This window comes from Protopterus annectens, chromosome 3.part1, assembly GCF_019279795.1.
Source record: "Protopterus annectens isolate FY-2018-M chromosome 3.part1, PAN1.0, whole genome shotgun sequence".
In the NCBI taxonomy this organism is placed as follows: Eukaryota; Metazoa; Chordata; order Ceratodontiformes; family Protopteridae; genus Protopterus; species Protopterus annectens.
Window position 1 is genome coordinate 1,409,989,771 of NC_056732.1, and position 21,857 is coordinate 1,410,011,627.

Sequence of the window (21,857 nt, forward strand, 5' to 3'; positions counted from 1 at the left end):
ATCACTTGTTTACTGAGGGATGGTAAAGGAGAGGTTAGGTAATTAGCCAGGCTGCTAGGTTCAGGGTTTGAAGCTGAGGGTGCAGAATCTGGTTCTCCTGCTGAAACAACAGGGTAAGGGTCTGAGGTAGGTGCCATGGAGCCAACAGTGACACACTGCACAAGAGAGGTTACCACTGTTGGTGTGGCCACTCTGGTGCAATCAATATCATCCTTGGTTTGTCCTGCTTGATCTTTAGTAGTACTATGGAGAGGAGAGGCAGAGGAAGAAAGGCATAAACTGATAGGTTTTTCCAGCTGAAGGACATAGCATCCACTTTCCAAGCTTGTTTGTGGGGAGTCCTTGTGCAAAATTTGTCCAACTGGTAGTTGTGGGGAGAGGCAAACAGGTCTATATCTGGGCTCCCCCATTTGTTTGTTGACATGTTGAAAGTCTTTGGTTCCATTTTCCACTCGTGTGGGTCCATGAGGTTTCTGCTTAGTTCATCTGTTAGTGTATTTAGGTTTCCTAGCAGGAATTGAGCTTGTAGATGTACTTGGTAGCTCAAGGCTATGTTCCACAGTGCCATGGCTAGTCTGCAGAGGGGGGTAAGAATGGGTACCCCCCTGCTTGTTTATGTACCACATAACAGTGGTGTTGTCCATCTTTACCATTAATTGTCCTGGAAGAATGTGGTCCTTGAAAGTTGTCAGAGCATTCTGTACAGCTAACATTTCTTTTTGACTGATATGCAACTGCATTTGACTTGGTTTCCATTTGCCCTGAATGCACTTTCCTGCCAGGTGAGCCCCCCATGCATAGTCTGATACGTCTGTTGTTAGGGTTTGGGCTGCAGGGGGTGGTGTGAAAGGTAGTATGTTGTTTTGGTGGCAAGCCTCTGCCCACCAAAGGAACTCAAGGCATAGGCAAGGTATGATAGGAATCATTGTTTCTAGGTCATGAGAATGTTGACACCATAGGCTTTTTAGATACCACTGTAGTTTTCTCATATGCAGTCTTGCATATGGAATTAGAAGAATGCAGGAGGCCATGAACCCCAAGGCTTGCAGTATTTGTCTTGCAGATAGCAGGGTTTTTGTGGCCACTTGTTTGAAGTAGGTTGTCAAATGAATTTGTTTCTCTGGCGTGATGTAAGCTATCTGGAAAGTTGTATTCAAGCTTGCTCCCAGGAATATAATTTGTTGACAAGGTACCAGGTGCAATTTCTTTTCACTTATGGTGTACCCCAGACAAGTCAGAACCCTTTGTACAAAGGCCAGATGATTCAAAAGTATGTCCTGGCTTTCTGCCTGAATTAGACAATCGTCCAGGTACGGGTATATTTGAATATTTCTTTGCCTGCAAAATGCAATAACTGGAGCTAGGCACTTTCTGAATACCCTGGGTGCGGTAGAAAAGCCAAAGGGCAGTGCAGAGAACTGATAGTACGTGTAGCCTACTTTGAAGCATAGGTATCTTCTGCAAGATTCCCTGATTGGGATGTGCAGGTATGCTTCTTTTAAATCTAGTGTTGTCAACCAGGCATCTTTTCCTAGCATAGGAAGTAATTGGTGAAGAGTCAGTATCTTGAATTTTGGAATCTCCAAAAAGGTGTTTAGAGTAGACAGGTCCAGGATAGGACACCATGAATTGTCTTTTCTGGGTACCAGGAAAAGTCTCGAGTAGAAATCTTGTCCCTTTACCTCTTATGGTACCAGTTGAATAGCACCCATGCTTAAGAGAAAGTACTTGTTTTTGGGCCTCTACCCACTGATTTGGAAGTGAAATCTGTATCCCTGGGACACTACATTTAAAACCCATTTGTCCTGGGTAATGAGTTCCCAAATCTTTGCATGAAGAGCAATCTTTCCCTCCAAAGGGGCAGTCGGTTGATAAGTGCTTGGAAATTTTAAAAGGAAGTCATTGAGACAGTTTGCCACAGGGGTGGTCTTATTATTCCCAGATTTGAAAGTGGAGGCCCCCCACTGCTTAGTTCTGTGTCTCCCCTGGGACTGAAACCGGGGGTTTTTGCTGTGTCTGGGTTTGGCTTGAGAAGTCATGGAAGAGGTTGGAAAGGACTGAGTCTTAGAGGGCCAGTGCCTACTAAATCTAGGAGGCTGAACTTGTAAAAAATATTTAACAGTTTACATAGATTTAGCTTTATCTTCCATCTTTTTAAGAACATCCTCAGCCTTGTTGCCAAACAGGCGGTCCTGATTTAAAGGAGCATCCAACAATTTAGCTTTAACATGATCAGGCAAAGATTTCTCATTAAGCCAAGCATGCCTTCTGAGCACAGACCCAGTAGCAGCAGCTCTGCAAGAGGCCTCTCATTAAATCCTGTAAAATTCTTTATTTTCCACACAGTCAGGAATTAACATAATTTTCTGTTTAAGCAGTCCAATAAGATGTTGCTGATACTTTAACATATGAAACTGGCAGTTTAAAGCCCTAATGGCCAAGGTTGCAGAAGTGTAAACCTTCTTACCCCATCTATCCAGCGCCCTGGAGTCTCTATCAGAAGGGGTACGATTTTTAGCAGTAGAAGCCTTAATGCCCTTGGGCCCTGTGAAAAATTCTCTGGATCTGTAATAAGATTTTTAAAAAGGAACTTGTGGGACTCAGGGACCCTGTAGTATCTGTCAGGTTTTCTGGGAGCAGGAGGCAGGGAATCAGGGGCCAAACTAGATTCCGAAAAAGCATCATCAACAATGTCTAGTACAGGAGGAATAGCTAAAGGCCTATGCTGAGCTAGGAGAAGAAAATCCCTAAGCCTCTTTTTTGAATCAGAAAAATTCTGGCTTTCCCAGTGGAAATGCTCCCTTAAGAGTACGTACGGTTTCCCCAAAAGAAAAATCCTCAGGAGGGGAAGCAGAGGAAATGGAGTCCTCTGCATCAGAATCTTCATAAGTAGACAAGGGCAAATCCAGATCATCAGAAGAATCAGAATCCTAGTCAGAAGATTCAAAAACAACTTCAGTCCCAGGTCTCTTAGAAGGGGGAGGTTGGCTTCCCCTGATTAGAGTTATAAGATCTTCAGCCAGTCTTATCATTTGTTTTTTAGGCATAGAGGCCTAAGCATGTGGCCTGGGTGTCGGTTTTTAGGCATGGTTCGAGATTTAGGCCTAAATGAAGAAGGAGGCGTTGGTTTAATATGCAAGTCCATAGGCCTGAATACACCCTCAGAAGCCAGTAACTGCACAGCGGCTCCAGACCCATCCAAGGTAGAGACATCCGCGGGTTCCATAGTTGAAGCATCTCGTGGCATACTGGACTCCGAATGGGTCTCAGTAGAGGCCTGCAAATCAGAAGTAGCAAGTATCAGGGGCTGTGAAAGCACCTCACTGAGTACCTGCGAACTGGCGACTGGCTTAGGAAATGTGTCGTTGGCAGTTTTGGACCTCGGTGGCCTGTCTCTGTCTTTATCTTTGCATTTTTTTGGAATCCCGGAAGTCGGATGGCTAACCGACATTATTTCTGGATAAATAAACCAAGAACCGAAATATTTAGAGGCGAAAATATACCGACGACAGATAGTGTGCTGATTAAAAAAAGCACAAAACCAACAGCAAGGTACGTCGTGGTCAGGGACTAGGCAAGGAATACAGTACGAATGAAAATCTTTATGAGGTATTTGCTTTCCACAAGTAATGCAATTATTAACTTTTACTGACATCAGTAAGGAGCAAGAAAAAGTTTCCCCAATGGGGTACTTAGCTTTAGTTGAAGACTTCATTTCTGAAACTGGAAAATGAAAATTTCAGGAGTCGGCGGCATTTGCGAACTACTTCTGCTTCGGGCACCGCACGGCAAGAAAGACTGATGTAATGGTGTCAGCTGCATGTTTTATACCCCTGATGACCTGAGACATCATGGAAGAAGGGACAGCAACTGATGCAGAACCCAAGATTTGTTAATCAGGCCGACTAAGGGCTACCTGCAAGCAGATAACCCAAATGTAATGACTGCAACAGTGAAACATGAAGAACATCTGATAGTGCATGTAGCCTGCTTTGAAGAGTAGGTATCTTCCACAAGATTCCCTGATTTGGATGTGCAGATATGCTTCCTTTAAATCGAGTGTTGCCAACCAGGCATCTGCCTAGCATAGGAAGCAACTGGTGAAGAGTTAGCATCTTGAATTTTGGAATCACCAAAAAAGTGTTTAAGGTAGACAGGTCCAGGATAGGATGCCATGAGTTGTCTTTTCTGGGTACCAGGAAAAGTCTTGAGTAGAAACCTTGTCCCTTTTCCTCTTCTGGTACAGTTTGAATAGCCTTTATGCTTAAGAGAGAGAGTACTTGCTTTTGAGCCTTTGCCCACTGATTTGGTGGTACATCTGGACAACCGTTTGGGATGGTAACGTGTGGAAGTGAAATCTGTATCCTTGGGAAATGAGAAGTTATGTACCTACCATAACGTTCCATGTTAGTTGTCGTCTTCTCGCCTTCTTTCTTGCTGGATGGGTTCGGAACCAATCCTCGGCTCCGACTCGGCCAATACTAAAGCTCGAGGGCTATTTTTACTGGCTCGAGGCTCCCCTATATCCCACAATGCTAGGCGGCAACTACTCAGATCTTGTTTGATAGCTAAAACCATAGCAGCTCTGGTCCCCAAGGGATGGAAAAAGAGAAAGACCACCTCTATATAGACATACGTCTAAAGTTACCAAAAAAGGGACAATAGAGGTGGCTGAAAAAAGTGGGAAGGAAGATCCCAAAGGATCCTTTCGGTCTGTCCAGGCTAGGGGGATGGAGGGCGGGACGCAAGAAAGAAGGCGAGAAGAAGACAACTAACATGGAACGTTATGGTAGGTACATAACTTCTCAATGTTAAGTTGTCAATCTCGCCTTCATTCTTGCTGGATGGGACCGCGTCCCTAGCACCTTTACCCTGGGTGGCTCATCGGAACAGACTCTTGAGGATGGTGGAACCAAAGTTAGCCCGGTTTCTGGAGGCCATATCCAATTTTTAATGTGAGATAAAGGTATGAGGAGAAGCCCATGTGGCTGCTGCACAAATGGAATCTATTGGCAGTCTAGCCTGAAAAGCTACCGATGTAGCTAACGCCCTGGTTGACTGAGCTCTAGGTCTTGATGGTAGCTTTTGATTTCTGAGTTCATAGATGAAAGTAATTATAGAGGCCAGCCATCTAGATAGGGACACTTTAGAAACTGGAAGGCCCATTTTCCCTTCCGCATAAGATAGGAAGAGCTGATTAGATTTCCTAAACTGTTTTGTTCTGTCTAAATAAAAACGAAGCTGGCGATGAACATCCAGAAAATGTAACTTTTGTTCTGCCCTGTTGGAATAATCAGGGAAGAAAACTGGAAGATCGATAGTCTGGTTTAGATTTGCCTCAGAAGCAACTTTGGGTAAAAAGGACGGGTTAGTCCTGAGGGACACTCTGTCTTTATGGAAAACTAAATACGGAGGACGAATGCAAAGAGCATGAAGTTCAGATACCCTTCTAGCTGATGTTATGGCTACTAGAAAAAGGGTTTTCCATGAGAGCAACTTCAGAGAGCAGGAAGCCGCAGGTTCAAAGGGGGGAAGAATCAAGGAAGCCAGGACTAGATTTAAGTCTCACTGAGGTGGGGGGTCTCTGATTGGGGGCTTGAGCAAAAAGATACCTTTGAGAAAGGCTTTGCAAAGTTTATGGGACAATGTTGGAGTCCAAAAGGCCTACATGAAAGTTAGATATGGCCGCCAATTGTACTCTGATAGTAGACAAAGAAGAGCCTGAGTGAAAAAGCTCTGCCAGGAAGTCTAGAATAGACTGGATAGGCGCGGTGAAAGGGTCTATGTTTTTAGTTGCTGCCCAGAAGGAAAAAAGTTCCCACTTGCTATTGTAAATCCTTCTGGTAGAAGACTTGTGGGAAGCTATAAGGATGTTACGGACTGAATGGGAAATTAGAGGAAGCCTGGCTAGGGTAGGAAGCGGAGCAACCAAGCTGTGAGGTTGAGAGATTGGAGGGAGTGGTGCAGCTGACCCGACTGATGGGTCAAAAGATCTGGCACTGGGTCCAGATGCCAAGGCTGTTCCAAGAGGTAACGATGCAGGAATGGAAACCATATCTGTCGAGGCCAGTACGGAGCAATGAGGATCAAAGTGACTCTCAAGGCGGTAGCTTTCTGAATTAATTGAGTGATCAGTGGAAAGAGGGGAAGGCATACAGAAGTCCCCAGGGCTAATCGTGGACTAGAGCATCTCTGATGGGTTGGCCGGGTAGAGGGAAGAGAGTGAAGAAATTGGGACACTTGCTGTTCTGGGGAGTTGCAAAAAGATCACAGCAAGGTCGACCCCATCTCTGAAAGATTTCTTCCAGCACTGATTGTTTGAGAGACCACTCGTGTGGCATGAGTATGGCCCTGCTTAATTTGTCCGCTATCACGTTGGACTTCCCGGACTTCCCGGGGATGTGCGTTGCCGTCAGAAACCGCTGAGAAGTGATCGCCCACTGCCAAAGTATGAGTGCCTCTCAACATATCAGATAGGACTTGGTTCCGCCCTGTTTGTTGATGTACCACACTACAGACATATTGTCCGTCCCGGTGGGAAGAGAGTCCTGAAGGGCCTGCAACGCTAAAAGTACTGCTCTCATCTCCAAGACATTTATGTGCAAGTGGCATTCGAAAGGTTGCCATGTACCCTGGATCGTCCTGCCCTGATAATGCCCCCCCCACCCGATCAGGGAGGTGTCCATCGTCACCGTGGCGACTGGGGGGGAAGGAACTAGGGATCTGCCCTGAAGAATTTGAGGTGAAAATATCCACCAAGAAAGATGATTCTTGCAAGATTGGGTCAGCAAAATGCTGTGAGACATTGGGAGCTGTTGGTAGGACCATTGAGAAAACAGCATCCACTGAAGGATCTGCATGTGAAAACAGGCTAGGGGAAGGAGTGTAATGACAGCTGCCATGAGACCTAATACCTTCAAGACAAACCTGGCTTAGATTTTGTTGCACTGAAGAAGAATGTGAACATGTCTGCGGATATCTGAAACCCTTTGCTCTGTTAGCTTTGCAGAAAGATGAATTGTGTCTAATGTGGCACCTATGAAGGTAATAGACTGACAAGGCAGATTTTTCGAAATTTATGGAGATGCCTAGAGCTTTGCAAGTATGAATGGTGCAGTCTCTGGATAGGAGAAGTTGACGCCTGGTGGTGGCGGTAAGGAGCCAGTCATCTAGATATGGAAACACCTGGAATCCTTGTCGTCTCAGGTGAGCCGTTACCACTGCCATGCATTTGGTGAACACTCAGGGGGGCTGTAGAGAGACCAAAGGGCAGGGCTCTGAACTGGTAGTGACTGGCTCCCAGCCGGAAGCGGAGGAACCTTCTGGAGCATCTGTGCATCTTGATATGATAGTACGCATCCTGAAGGTCTATTGAGCACATCCAATTGTCCTGACTCAAGAAGGGTAGAATGGACTGTAGCGTGACCATCTGGAATTTCGTTTTTCTTACGGACTTGTTTAGTCTGCTGGGATCCAATATTGGTCTCCAGTCCCCTGTCTTTTTTGGTACCAAAAAGAATTTGGAGTAAATTCCGGATCCTTGTTGGTCTGCCGGGACTGGCTGGATAGCTCTTTTTGAGAGCATCTTTGATATTTCTAGTGCTGCCTGTTCCCTTAGACTGGGTGGAATGTCTGGAAGGGGCCCTTTTGGTTGATATGGGGTGTGGACAAAGGGGATTTTGTAACCCTCAGATATAATCGACCATACCCATCTGTCTTGAGTGAGAGAAAGCCAGGCTTCTGGGTACAGTGATAATCTTCCCCCGACTGCCTCCGAAGGCGGACAGTTGGGCAGCTCCTCAGGGATGCTGAAAGGGTTTGTCAGAAAGAGTCTCTCTGCTACCCTGATTCTGCGGACCCCCTCTGCCTCTAGGGCGACGTCTATTGTTGTTCCCCCCTCTGCCTCTAGAGGGGAACTGACCTCGTGCATCAGGCGAGACTCCCTGTGGTTTGCGGAATCACATTTTTCCCCCCTTCTGACCCTTGGGATATGGTCTGGAAGGGGTGGAAAAACGGACTCCCACGGCAGAGAGAGTCTTGCCTTCCTGCTCGCACCTGGTCAAAGTATCCTTCACCTGAGGTCCAAACAAAGCTGAACAGTCAAAGGGGGAATTGATGAAGGACGCCTTGAAAGGGTCTGCAAAGTTGCAAAGCCGCATCCAGGAGTGACGTCGTAAAGCTACGCCTGTACCCGAGGCCCTACTCGCCCCATCAGCCGCATAGGAGATAAGCCGCATGGAGGAGTTGACTATCGAATTTAAGGTTGCCAACTGGGAGTTCATCTTGTCTCAAAACCCCTCAGCTGTTGGATCCTGTATAGCATCACCCATTTTGGTGAGCAAGTCTCTCTGAAGACGGGTGACACATAGCAAAGGTCGCTGAGGAAAACATCCGCTTACCATACCTATCCATAGTCCTAGATTCCTTATTAGGAGGATGGACAGGTACTGAAGGATCAGCTAAATTCCTTCTTAGTGGCTGCGGCCACCACCATGGCATCAACGGGGACGCCCTTAGATAAGAATTGTTTTTCCATAGGAGCTGTGATGAATTTAGATGGCCTCCGTGGGGTAGGCTCCACCGTATCAGGGGCCGTCCACGCCTTTCTTGCCACCACCTCCATGAGGCGGTCGAAGGCAGGAGACACCAGGAGGTGGAATGGCGAGAACCAAACGCATCAAGGTAAACTGACTCACCCTCAGAAGGGTTGAGGGTGGATCAGTTCCCCCTCTGTTTAAGGATTTCAAGTATGTCAGAAAAGGAGACATCTTCAGAGGGGGACCGTGGGGATCCTTCCAACTCAACCAAGTCGGTATCCAATGAGATAGACTCAGGGGAGTCAATATGCTTCCTCTTGCATTTTTTCTTCTGAGGGGGTTCCCCTACCGGATCAGGGGAGGCCTCGGAAGAAGAGGATATTCCCAATGGGGAAACCTGAGGCATTGGGTCTCTACAGTCTGGAACGAGAGGGTGGGAAGAGACTACCGCAGGCACTGTAGAGGGAGGAGCTGAGGGAGCTGACCATGGGGCAGACACAGGGTCTAACATGCTCCTCATGACCTCGAAGGCGCCCCGATCAGGCCGGGCCGAAGATCCCCGCTCTGAAGAGACGAGGACTCCTCCCGGCACCGAGAGGGACGGCTCTGAGGCCGATGTCAGGGCTGAACTCGTTAGCGCCGAAGCTCCAAGAGGGAGAACGGGGTCGGACAAGGGTCCGATGCCAATCGCCCCCTCAGAGATGACGAGGGAAGCTTGGCGCCCAGATCCCTCCAAGGAGGAGATCAGAGCCGACGACGGAGCTGAAAGGTGGGGAATCGGCTCTGACGTGCCGACAGTCACGGCTCCCACAAGCTCCGGCTCCGAACTCAAAGGAGTCGGAGGAGGAACCGAAGATGGGATGGGTATAGCCACTGACTGTTGAGTAGGGCTATGCAGCATTTGGGCTAGTGCCTGAGACTTTAAAAGTCTACTAACTACCCTCTCTAAGTCATGGTCGGACAGCCTGGAGGACTGAGAGGAATGGGACCTGTGGCTCTGCTCCGACAGAAGTGGGGATCCCGGAGCCGAGTGAATGGAGCCAAGGGATGGGGACCTTGACCTCTTTCTAGTAGATGGCTCCGATACTACTATCGGAGCCGTTATAGTCATGGAACCCTCGGCTCCGGCCGGAGCTGAGGTAACAGATTGAGTCTTAGAAACATCAGCTCCAGCTGGAGCCGATGTCGAAACAGTTTTGGTGCCTCCGGTCGAAGGCTCTGAAGCTGGAGCCGACGGCCTGGAAGGCTTCGAAGGCTTCCCCAATGAAGATTGGGTCCCGGAGCCTTCAGGCTTTAATAAGCCTCGAAGTATTAATTTGTTCCTGTGCTCCTGCAGGACTCTTGGACTGAATGCATGGCAGACAGAACAAGAGTCCTGCAGGTGCAGAGGTCCCAGGCAATATACACAAGAAGTGTGACCGTCTGTCAGAGACATTTTCTGACAGCACAAGTCACACTTCTTGAAGCCTGAGACCTTGGTGTCTTTACACATGTTAAAACAAAGTGCAAAAAAACCAGACGCACAGACAGATACACCCCTTTAACAAAACTAAGTCAATCACACAGACACAAGAAATAACACTGACTGACTAAGGGAAAATAAGGGTTAGGCCCAAAGGCCTAACAAATTAACAGGACAAAAGAGGGAATAAAACGGGATAAAAGGGACCCGGATTAAGCTAAAAGGGATAGAAACGTAGGGGACAACAACAACTACACTATTTGAATAAAAAAACTAAGGGGTTCTTAGAGAAATTTACCAAGTAAATTAAACTAACCTGCAGAGCCAGTAGAAAAAAGCACCTCGCAGCTAAAGCGGCAAACGAGATCTGAGTAGTTACCGCCTAGCATTGTGGGATATAGGGGAGCCTTGAGACGGTAAAAATAGCTCTCGAGCTTTAGTATTGGCCGAATCGGAGCCGAGGATCGGCTCCGAACCCATCCAGCAAGAATGAAGGCGAGATTGACAACTTAACATCTATATTTAAAACCCATTTGTCCTGTGTAATGAGTTCCCAGTTTTTTGCATGTAGAGCAATCTTTCCCCCCAAAGGAGGAGTCAGTTGAGAAGTGCTTGGAAGTTATAAAGTTAAGTCATTGAGACAGTTTACTATAGGGGAGAGTTTTACTACTCCCATATTTGGAAGTGGGGGTCCACCACTGCTTAGTCCTGTGCGTACCCTGGGACTGAAGCCTGGGTGTTCTGCTGGATCTGGGTTTGGACTGAGAAGGCTTGGAAGAGGCAGGAAAGGACCAGTTCTTAGAGGGCCAATGCCTACTAAATCTTGGAGGTTGTACTTGTAAAAAATCTTTAACAGTTTGCATAGATTTAGCTTTTTCCTCCATCTTTTTAAGAACTTCTTCTGCCTTGTTGCCAATCTGGCGGTCCTGATTTAAGGGAGCATCCAGTAATTTAGCTTTAACATGATCTGGCAAGGATTGCTCCTTAAGCCAAGCATGCCTTCTGAGTACAGACCCAGTGACAGCAGCCATGCAAGATGCCTCTAGTGAATCAAAACCACATTGCAAAGTATGTTTTCCAACCTGTTCAGCAGAATGCATTAAATCCTCTAAATCTTTATTTTCAGCACAATCAGGAATCAACATAATTTTCTGTTTAAGCAATCCAGTAATATGCTGCTGATACTTTAACATAAGAAACTGGCAGTTTAAGGCCCTAATGGCCAAAGTTGCAGAAATGTATACCTTCTTACCCCATTTATCCAGCACCCTGGAGTCTCTATCAGAGGGGGTAGGATTTTAGCAGTAGTAGCTTTAATGCCCTTGGGTCCCAGTGAAATGGTCTCAGGATCCACAGTAGGATTTTTGAAAAGGAACTTGTGAGAGTCAGGAACCCTGTAATATCTATCAGGTTTTCTGGGAGCAGGAGGTAGAGTCAGAGGTCAAGCTAGATTCCGAAAAGGCATCATCAACAATGTCTAATACAGGAGGGATAGCTAAAGGCCTGTGCTGGGGCAGGAGTAAGAAATCCCCAAGCCTCTTTTTAGAATCAGAGTAATCCTGACTATCCAAAGAAAATGCTCCCTAAGGTTTTACCAAAAGAGAAATCCTCTGGGGGGAAGCAGAGGGAATACAGTCCTCAGCATCAGAATCCTCATAGGTAGATAAGGGTAAATCCTGCTCATTAGAGGAAACTGAAATTTCAGAATCCAGGTCAGAAGTATCATAAACAAACTCAGCCCTAGGTCTCTTAGAGGGGGGAAGGTTGGCTTTCCCTGATTAAAGTAATAAGGTCTTCAGCCATTCTTATCATTTGTTTTTTAGGCATAGAGGCCGAGGCCTGACCATGCAGTCTGGGCATCGGTTTTCTAGGCATGGTTCGAGTTTTAGGCCTTGAAGAAGATGGCGTTGGTTTGATATGCAAGTCAGTAGGCCTGAATACATCCTCAGAAGCCAGTGCCTGCGCAGCGGCTCAGGACCCATCCAAGGTAGATACATACGCAGGTTCCACAGTTGAAACATCTCGCGGCATACAGGACTCTGAATGGGTCTTAGTAGAGGCCTGCGAATCTGAAGTAGCAGGTATCAGGGGCTGCGAAAGCGCATCACTGAGTACCAGCGAACTGGCGACTGGCTTAGCAGAAGTGTCGTCGGCAGCTTTGGATCTAGGTGGCCTGTCTCTGTCTTTATCTTTGCATGTTTTCAGAATGCTGGTAGTTGGATGGCTTACTGAAGACATATCTGGATAATTGAACCAAGCACCAAAATATTTAGAAGCAAAAATATACTGACGATGGACAGTACGTTGTTTAAATAGGGCATAAAACTGACAGCGAGGTACATCGTAGTCAGGGCCTAGGCAAGAAATACAGTACGAATGAAAATCTTTATGAGGTATTTGCTTTCCACAAGAAATGCAATTATTTACTTTTACTGACATCGGTTTAGAGAAAGAAAAAGTTTACCCAACGGGGTACTTAGCTTTAGTTGAAGACTTCGGCTCTGAAACTCGAAAACAAAAATTTCAGGAGTTGGCCGACCAGCACTTGTGAAATGCTTCTGCTTTGGGCACCACATGGCAAGAAAGACTGATGTAATGGCATCGGCTGCATGTTTTATACCCCTGACTACCTGACATCATGGAAGAAGAAACAGCAACCAATGCAAGACCCAGGACTTTGTTAATCAGGCCAACTGAGGGCTACTGCAACAGTGAAACATGAAGAACATCTGATAGTTATTGGCTCCCATCTGGAGGGAAAGCAGACTCCTGGAGCGGTTGTCCATTTTGATGTATAATATGCATCCCTGAGCTCTATCGAGAATATCCAATTGTCTTCCCTTAAAAAAGGGAGAATGGACCAAACCGTGGCCATCTGAAATTTGGTTTGGGTGACAGACTCATTCAAGCTGCTGAGATCCAGAATGGGTCTCCAGTCCCCTGTCTTTTTTGGCACCAAAAAGAATCTTGAGTAGAATCCAGATCCACATTGGTCTGGTGGGACGGGTTGGATGACTCTTTTTTTGAGACAACTTTATTATTTCTGAAGCTGCATCTTCCCTTTAACTGGGTGGAATGTCGGGAAGCTTTTTTGGAAGTGGCTGATAAGAAAGGGGAATGGTGTAACCTTTGGTGATTATACTCTGCACCCAACGATCTGTAGTAATGGAGTGCCAGGCAGCTTGGTGCAGAGAATATTTACCCCCAACTGCTTCCAGAGGTAAGCAATCGGGCTGCTCTTCAGGAGTGCTGGTAAGGCTGTCCAGAGAAGGAATCACTGGAGCCCTGGTTATGAGGACCCCCTCTGCCCCTGTAGGGGTGCCTTCCGGAATTGTTAAACCCTCTGCCTCTGGGGTATGATCACTACGTGTGGCACGGAAAGGACCCTGAGATTTTTTATGCCACATTTTCCCACTCTTTTGATTCCTGGAAAAGGAGCATTAAGGGTTGGAAAACTGTAGGCCTACGGCAGACAGGGTCTTGCCATCTTGCTCGCACCTGGCTAGCATGTCCTTCACCTTGAAGCCAAAAAGGGACGATGTTTCAATGGGAGCATTCAAAAAGGAAGACTTGAAGGGATCCGTGAGGTCACAAATGTGCATCCAGGCTTGACGTCTCATAACAGTGCCTGAACCCGCCACTCTAGTCTCCCCTTCAGTTACATGTGACAGCAACCTCATGGATGAGTTGGAAAAAGATTCCGGAGCTGCGAGGCAACTTTGTTCCTTGCCTCATCAGACATCTGTCCTGCGAGTGTTCCAGAGAGTTTGTAGATCAAGTCCCTCTGGAGTCTCGTAAAATATGCCAAGTAGTTCAGAGATTGTATGGCAAAGGTCACTGATGCATAAACTTGCTTCCCAAGTCTGTCCACCTCCTGGGAGTCTGTTGGGCAGGTGGACAGCTGGTCTCTCCTCATCCAACTCCTTTTTCGTGGCAGCCACCATCACCATAGTGTCGACTGGTAACCCTCTGGACCAATGCGGGTTCTCCTCGGACAGGAAAATAATTTTGTCTGGTCTCAGAGGGATCATCTCAATGGAATCAGGGTTCTTCCAAGTGCGCTGCAGAACGAGCTGGACGAGCCTATCGGCAGGCGGGGTCACCCAAGAGGTAGATGGCCGGGCGCGAAAAGCCTGCAGGAACACGGACTCCTCAGATGAAGGACTGGAGGGCTTCCAGTCACCTCTCTGTTTCAGCATTTCAAGGATGACTCCAAAGGAGACATCATCAGGAGGTGACTGTGGAGACCCTTCACCATCATCGTAATCCATGTCTTCCATTAAAGACTCCTCGGGTGAGTCTATGTGCTTCCTCTTGCACAATCTCTTTCGAGGGGGCTCCTCAGTGGAGGCCCCTGTGGAGGACACGGAAGAGTGGATACCCTGAACAGGGGTGTACTACAGCTTTTCTGCCCGGTGCCCCAGGAGGTGGTCTCTGGTGGCTGTAGCTCAGGGGGTGAGAACTGGGGTTCCAACACCAATGGATTGCTTCCAGAAGCAAGAGCCCCCTCCATCATGCGGGAAGCAGGTCTGCCCGAAGAGGGATGGGAGCCCGGAACAGAGAAAAAGAACCTCAGGATCGAGGTCACACCCTGCAACAACTAACCTGCCCCTGTGGATGGAGCCTCAAGCAGGATCGGTGCAGACAAGACAACCGGCACAGAGGACAGAACCGAAGGCACACCTGGAACCGTGCCATGACCCAAGGAGCCCAGCTCCCAATCCCGAGATTGAGGAAGGACCAGTTCCACAGGAACCAAGGACCAAAGGGGCAAACCCGGAGCATGAGTGAGGTCCACTATAGGTGCTGAAGTGGTGGGTTCCAAGAAGGACGTTGGAGCAGAAAGCTTTGGAACCAGAATGGTCGGAGGAGAGTAAGATGGTGTCCATGGAGAAACCAACACAAGTCCTGTAGGTGGATGGGTCTTAGAAGGTGTGTGTATCCCCCTGGCTGCCAACAGCTGATCCACAAGATGCACCACATTGAGTTCTGACAGGTGCCTGGTGGATCTAGTGGATACCCCGGACGGGGAGTCAGGTCGATCAATGAATGAGCTATACATCTGACCCAGGAACAGATCTATGGATGGAGAGTATTGGGTCCATGGTGCAAGGTCTGCTGGCACCGATGTCTCCAGTTTCGAGATCAGCATTAAAGGGGTCTAGTCCAGTTTAGTCAAAACAAAGATTGGTGCCAAAGGGGCACTCTGAGCCGAAGCGGGCGGTTCCAATGTCATATCAGAGGTAGGCACCAAAGGTGTGCACGGTGCTGGATTGATCACAGGTGCCGAAGTCGTAGCAGGCATGGTGAGGTTTATCGTCAGTGTCGGAGGCAGAATCAGAGCCAAAGCTGGCACCGATATAAGTTTCGAAGTGCTTGGAGCCAACAAGGACGATGCCGATGAGGCTGACTTATGCTCAGAGGACTATTTTGAAACTTTTGGTTTCACAGGCTTACCCTGATCAGCCGAGGGTGAGGAGGGAACTGAGTGAGACCTCTTTTTGTCTTTAGTAGGAGGGGTTGAGACCTCCATCACAGAAATGGCCATTGAAAATGGAGACTTAAGTAACCCTTTCAGTATCAATTTATTCTTGCACTCATCCAGAGTGCGTTGACTGAAACTTTGACAGATGCGACAGGGAGGTTGCACCAAAAGATGGGGCACCCCCAAACAATACACACAAATCATCGTGAGAGTCACTATTAGGTAACTTGCAATTACACGAAGTACAATGCTTAAACCCTGAAGTACCCTTCTTATCCAACATCTTGAAAGAGAGACACAATGGGCTAGTACTTCAAAAACAAAATCGAAACAAATCTGTTTTCACAATTCAGACAGAGTTCAAAACCACACAGTTTTATAGATATGCATATAACAGAAACTTACTATTGAAAGGCACTAACAGGTAAGGAAGGAAAATAGAAATACCAAGTATGGTATTGAAGGAATACCACAAGAGTAAGGAGAGAGGGCCGTACCAACAAAGGTACTTGAAAGTTTACCAACAGGTAGAGAAAGGAAGAAAAAAGAACAAGATCTAACTGTAATTTAACACAAGAAAGAATAACGCTCAATAAAGGAAGAAATCTCAATGAGTTTTTCAAACAAAATATCAAAAAACGTTTTCACTTAAGCTGAGAGCTTGGCTTTAGCGCAGCTTTATGGCTACACAAATGAGATGTGAGGTAACAAGGGAGAAGGGCATTCTGGGTAGAAGCTTAACTTGAGAGTTTTTTGGCTGGCGAGAGCTTGATACAAGGCAGACTCTGTTCCGAGGGCTCGGAACCGAACCCATCAGTGATGAATGGAAAGTAGATTAACATCATCAGGTTATAATTTCTTGATGGAAGGTTTATGGGAAGACATCAAAATCTGACTGACAGGAGAAGAGAGCACTGTTTGTCTTGCTATTAATGGAAAGTACAGCTGTGTACACTTACCATAAATGGAGATGTCCGAGCGTATTCACTGTTGCAGTCCTAACATATGGGTTATCCAGCTCCCGAATACCAGAGTCCTCGGTATATAACATCAGCTGCCGTCAGCTGTAAACTGTCAGAACGTCAGGTATAAAGGGAGGCGGCTGACACCATTTCCTCAGTTTTTCTTGCCTTAACTGTCAGGAACCCCCAAAAGAAGGCTAAACCAGGAAGAAAACACTCTGGAAACATGCCATCCAAAAATAACATATCTAGTCTGTGCCTTAGGAAAAAGAGGAATGGAGGGTGGGAAACCAGGACTGCAGCAGTGAATATACTTGAACATCTACATTTATGGTAAGTGTACACAACTGTACTATGTTCTTCGTGTTTCACTGTTGCAGTCCTAACATATGGGTTGATTCCCAAAGCCCAGGAAAAAACAAAAGGGGGGAGGAAGAATCACAGATTAAAGGTTGGTAAGGAGGCCTTGCAAAACTGCGGAGGCAAAACCAGCCCTGGATTTAGAAAACAAAGGTAGGTTGCACTGCTCTGTGAAAGCATGGACAGAAGACCAAGTAGCTGCTTCTAGAATGTCCTAAGTAGTCACCTCTCAAAAAAGCTGCAGAAGTAGAGGCTGCTCTAGTAGAATGGGTTATAATACCCTGAGAGGGAACCTTCCCATGCTGCAGGTAACAAAAGTGAATACAATGAGCAATCCATTTGGAGATGGTTTGTTTCAAAATAGCTTTACCCTGAGCCCCAGGAGCAAAACTAACCAACAACTGCTCAGAATTCTGAAAGGGTTTATTCCTATTTAAGTAAAATCTCAACTGTCTGTGCACATCAAGAGAGTGCAGAATACTTTCCCCTTTATTCTGGGGGTTATCGAAAAAGGTAGGCAGATAAATAGACTGGTAAATGGTCAGACTGGAAACCACCTTAGGGATAAAGGAGGAATTAGTTCTCAGAAAAAAACAATTTGTATGAAAAATAATGAAAGGTTCTACTGCCATTAAGGCTTGCAGCTCCGAAACCCTTCTGGCAGAAATAATAGCCAAAAGAAAGGCAGTTTTCCATGAAAGAAACTTTAATTCTGTAGAGACAGCAGGTTCAAAGGGAGGTAGAGTAAGCTTCTCCAGGACGAAATTAAGATCCCAAGTAGGGGTAGGAGCTCTTCTGGGAGGTCTAAGATTGTTAGCTCTCCTCAGGGACTGCTTCATCAAGGGATGAGAAAAAAATTGGTTGCTCAAAAGAACAATGAGCAGAAATTACTGAAGCATGAATCTTAATTGAAGAAAAGGAAAGTCCACCATTAAGCAAACCTGCTAGACAATCAAGAATGAGGGAAAGAGAAGGTTGAGAAGACTCTTCTCCTTTAGCCTGCATCCAAGAGCAAAACCTCTTCCATTTATCTGCATAGGATTTCCTGGTGCTAGGCCTCCTGGCCTCATGAAGAACTTCAACCACCTGCTGGGAACGATTTAAAGTATTAGCCAGGCAGTTAAATGCAGAGTTTGAAGATGAGGATGAAAAAACTTTCCCCCTTCCTGAACCAACAGATCTGGTACCAGGGGAAGATGCCAAAGCTGAGCTTGGGAAAGGCTATAAAAAAGGGGATACCAATACTGCCTAGGCCAATCTGGTGCTATAAGAATAGCCTTTGTTTTTTCTTCCCTTATCTTTAGCAGCACTCTGGGAAGAAGAGGCAGAGGGAAGGCATAAATTGAGAGTTGTGTCCATGGGAAGGACAAAGCGTCCACTCTCCATGCTTTGTTGTGAAACTCCCTGGTGCAGAAGGTTGGAAGGAGAAGATTGGTGTGAGAGGAGAAAAGATCCACCTGAGGAGTGCCCCAATGCTGTGATGTGATGGAAAATGATCTTGTTCAGTTGCCACTCATGAGGATCCAAAACATGTCTGCTCAATTGATCTGCCAAGGAGTTTAGCCTCCTTGAAGATACTGGGCTATGAGATGTATGCCCATGGAAGCTGCTAACGACCATAGTCTCATGCTGTGTCTGCCCAAAGGGTAAGAGTGAGTCCCCCCCTGCTTGTTGATGTACCACATGACTGTGGTATTGTCTGTCCTGATCAGAAGAGTCCCAGGGTAGAGTAGGTTCTTGAAAGCCAGCAAAGCCTGCTGCACTGCCATCAATTCTTTTAAGTTTATGTGCAGATGAATCTGTTGAGTGCTCCAAGTCCCCTGTATGCCCCTGCCTCCCAGATATGCCCCCATGCATAATCTGAGGCGTCTGTGGTGAGAGTCTGGCTGGCAGGTGGTGGGCGGAAAGGCAGACCCTTGTTCTGAGAACAGGCAGTTGCCCACCAGAGAAACTCCATTTGTAGACAGGGAATAAGGGGAAAAATCAAGTCTAAGTCCTGTGTGTGTTGACACCAAAGGTTCTTGAGGGACCACTGAAGTTTTCTCATATGCAGCCTTGCATATGGGATCATCAAGATACATGAAGCCATGAACCCCAGTGCTTGCAGGAATTGCCTTGCAGAGAGCTGGGTCATGCTTGCCAAGTTCTTGAAATAAGCTGGAAGATCTTGTTGTTTGTCTTGAGGGAGGAATACCATCTGGGTGGCTGTATTCAGACTTGCTCTCAGGAAAACAATCTCCCTTGTAGAAACCAACTTTGACTTCTTTTCATTGAGAGTGTAACCCAAAGAAGTGAGAATGTTCTTCACAAAGTCCAAATACTTTAACTGTTCTGGGGAGTTTGCTTGCATGAGACAGTCGTCGAGGTATGGATAAATGTGAATGTTCCTCTGCCTGCAAAAAGCAATGGCTGGCGCCAGGCACTTTGTGAAAACTCTGGGAGCAGTATATAAGCCAAAGGGCAGCACAGAGAATTGGAAGTGTTACTCCCTAGCCCTGAAATGAAGAAACTGCCTGCAACTTTCCCTTATTGGGATGTGCAGATAAGCCTCCTTGAGATCCAAAGTTACCAGACATGAATCCCTGTTCAGCATTGGCAGTAACTGTTGAAGAGTGAGCATCTTGAATTTGGGAATCACCAGAAAAGTGTTTAGAATAGACAGATCCAGAATAGGGCTCCAGGTGACCCTTTTTGGGTACCAGAAAGAGTCTTGAATAAAAACCTAGGCCTACCTGATTTGCAGGAACTGGCTCTATAGCACCCATTGTCAGTAGAGAAGAAATCTGATTCTCTACCTCTGCCCTGGGTGTTCTGGGCATGTCTGGGTACCCTTGCAGAACACAGAAGGTGTGAAAATAAAACTTGTAACCTTGGTTTACTATGTTGAGCACCCGTTTGTCCTCTGTGATGGTTGACCATACCTCTGCGAACCTGGCTGACCTTCCCCCAAAGGAAACCCTGGTCCCGCAGAGGTAGGCACAAGAAGGCCAGAGTCATTGAGAATGCTTGCTTTGTGAAGCTGGCTTAGAACTCCCCGATTTAGCAGAAGGATGCTGTTGTTTAGCCCTTTGAGGGGCAGAAGGCTGCCCTCTGGAAGATCTGAAACCCCTAGGCCTAGAGCGACCCTGTTTGCCAGGATCAGGGAAAGACCAATTCTTGGAAGGATAATACCTACTAAACCGAGGAGGCTGAACCTGAAGGAAATCTTTACAGCTTGCATAGATTTTGCCTTATCCTCCAACCTTTTCAGTACCTCCTCAGCCTTGTTACCAAAAAGGTTGTCTTTGTGCAAAGGAACATCCAGCAATTTAGATTTTATAGCTTCAAAAAGAGGCTGCTCCGAAGCCAAGCATGCCTTCTAATAATGGAATCAGTGGCTGCTGCTCTGCAGGAAGCCTCCAAGGTGTCAAAACCACAATGAAGAGAATGCTTATTAACCAGAGTGGCAGAATTTAGCAAATCTTGTAAGTCTTTGTTCTCCGACATGGAAGGAATATCCCCAAGCTTAGCTTTAATAGCCTCCAAAGTATGCTTCTGATATTTAAGCATGTGAAAAAGACAATTCACAGATATAATGGCAAGAGTTGCAGAGGTATAGACCTTTTACCCCACCTGTCCAAGGCCCTAGACTCCTTATCAGAAGGTACAGGGTTTTTAGCAATTGCAGCCTTAACACCCTTGGGACCTTGAGAAATAATCTCAGGATCAGCAGTAGGATTTTTAAAAAGAAATTGATGAGAATAAGGAACCCTACAATACCTATCAGGTTTTCCTAGAGCAGGAGGAACAGAATTAGGAGTTAAAAGAATTTTCCATGAAAACATCATCCACAACTTCCAAAACAGTAAGTATAGCCAGAGGTTTATGCTGTGGCAAATCCAAAAATTCCTGGATCCTCCTCTTAGACTGAGGAAAATCCTGACTTTCCCATTTAAAGTGCTCCCTAAGAGTATTCAAAGTATCCCCAAAGGAAAAATCTTCTGGAGGGGAGACAGAAGGGATAGAGTCCTCAGCATCAGAATCCTCAAAGCCAGAAAAAAAGTTGAGAATTTCCTTCCCCACCAGCAGAAATACTGGAAACCCCAGAATCTGATTCAGACAAAACATCAGGAGACAATTCCCTAGCCCTCTTGGAAGGGATGGGATGATAGCCCTTAATAAGAGAAAGATCATCACCAGCCATCTTTACCAACTGGGACTGAGGCACAGAAGGGGAGGCAGATGCCCGCTTGTGGGTAGATTTGTGGCTGAAAGGTTTGCTAATAATCCAGAAGGACTCAGGAGGCCTAGCAACTGCAGAATTCTGAACTAAGGTAGTCGGTCTGGCTCTGGTCTCATGTCGAAGAGAAGAGGCATCAGAAGCTACTGCCTGCATAGCGGCTCCGGACCCATCTGAGGCGGTGACAGGCAGAGGTTCTGAAGGCAAAATAGCAGCCTGTGGCATGGAGGACTCCATAAAGGTCTCGGAAGAGGCCTGCGGCTGAAAATCTGTGGACTGTAGGGGCTGTGAAAGCGACTCACTAGCTACCGCTGGGCCAACGACCAATTTCACCGGCACGTCGTCAGCAGCTTTAACCCTAGGCCTGTCGCGGTCCTTGTCCTTGCATTTCCTGGGTATAAGTCGGGATACCAGAAGACGCCATACCGACAAACTTAGGCCAGATTCCGAAATGCTTATATAAAATCTTAGCTCTACGGCATACGGTACGCGGATCGAAGGAAGCACAGCGATCACAGTTAGGGATGTCGTGCTCAAGGCCCAAACAAGTTATACAATAGGAATGAAAATCACGGTGCGGAATCTATTTTCCACAGGCAAGACAGTTATTAACTTTATCTGACATTCGTTAAAGAAAGAAAAGAGGGCCCCCGACGGGGCACTTATCTGAGGGCATCTTCAACTTGGTAGTCAGAATGCAGAAAGAAGGTAAATGGCCGACCGGCACTAGTGCAAATTACATCTGCTTCAGGGTCCGCGGCAAGAAAGACTGAGGAAATGGTGTAGGCCACCTCCCTTTATACCTGACATTCTGACATCAGTTTACAGCTGA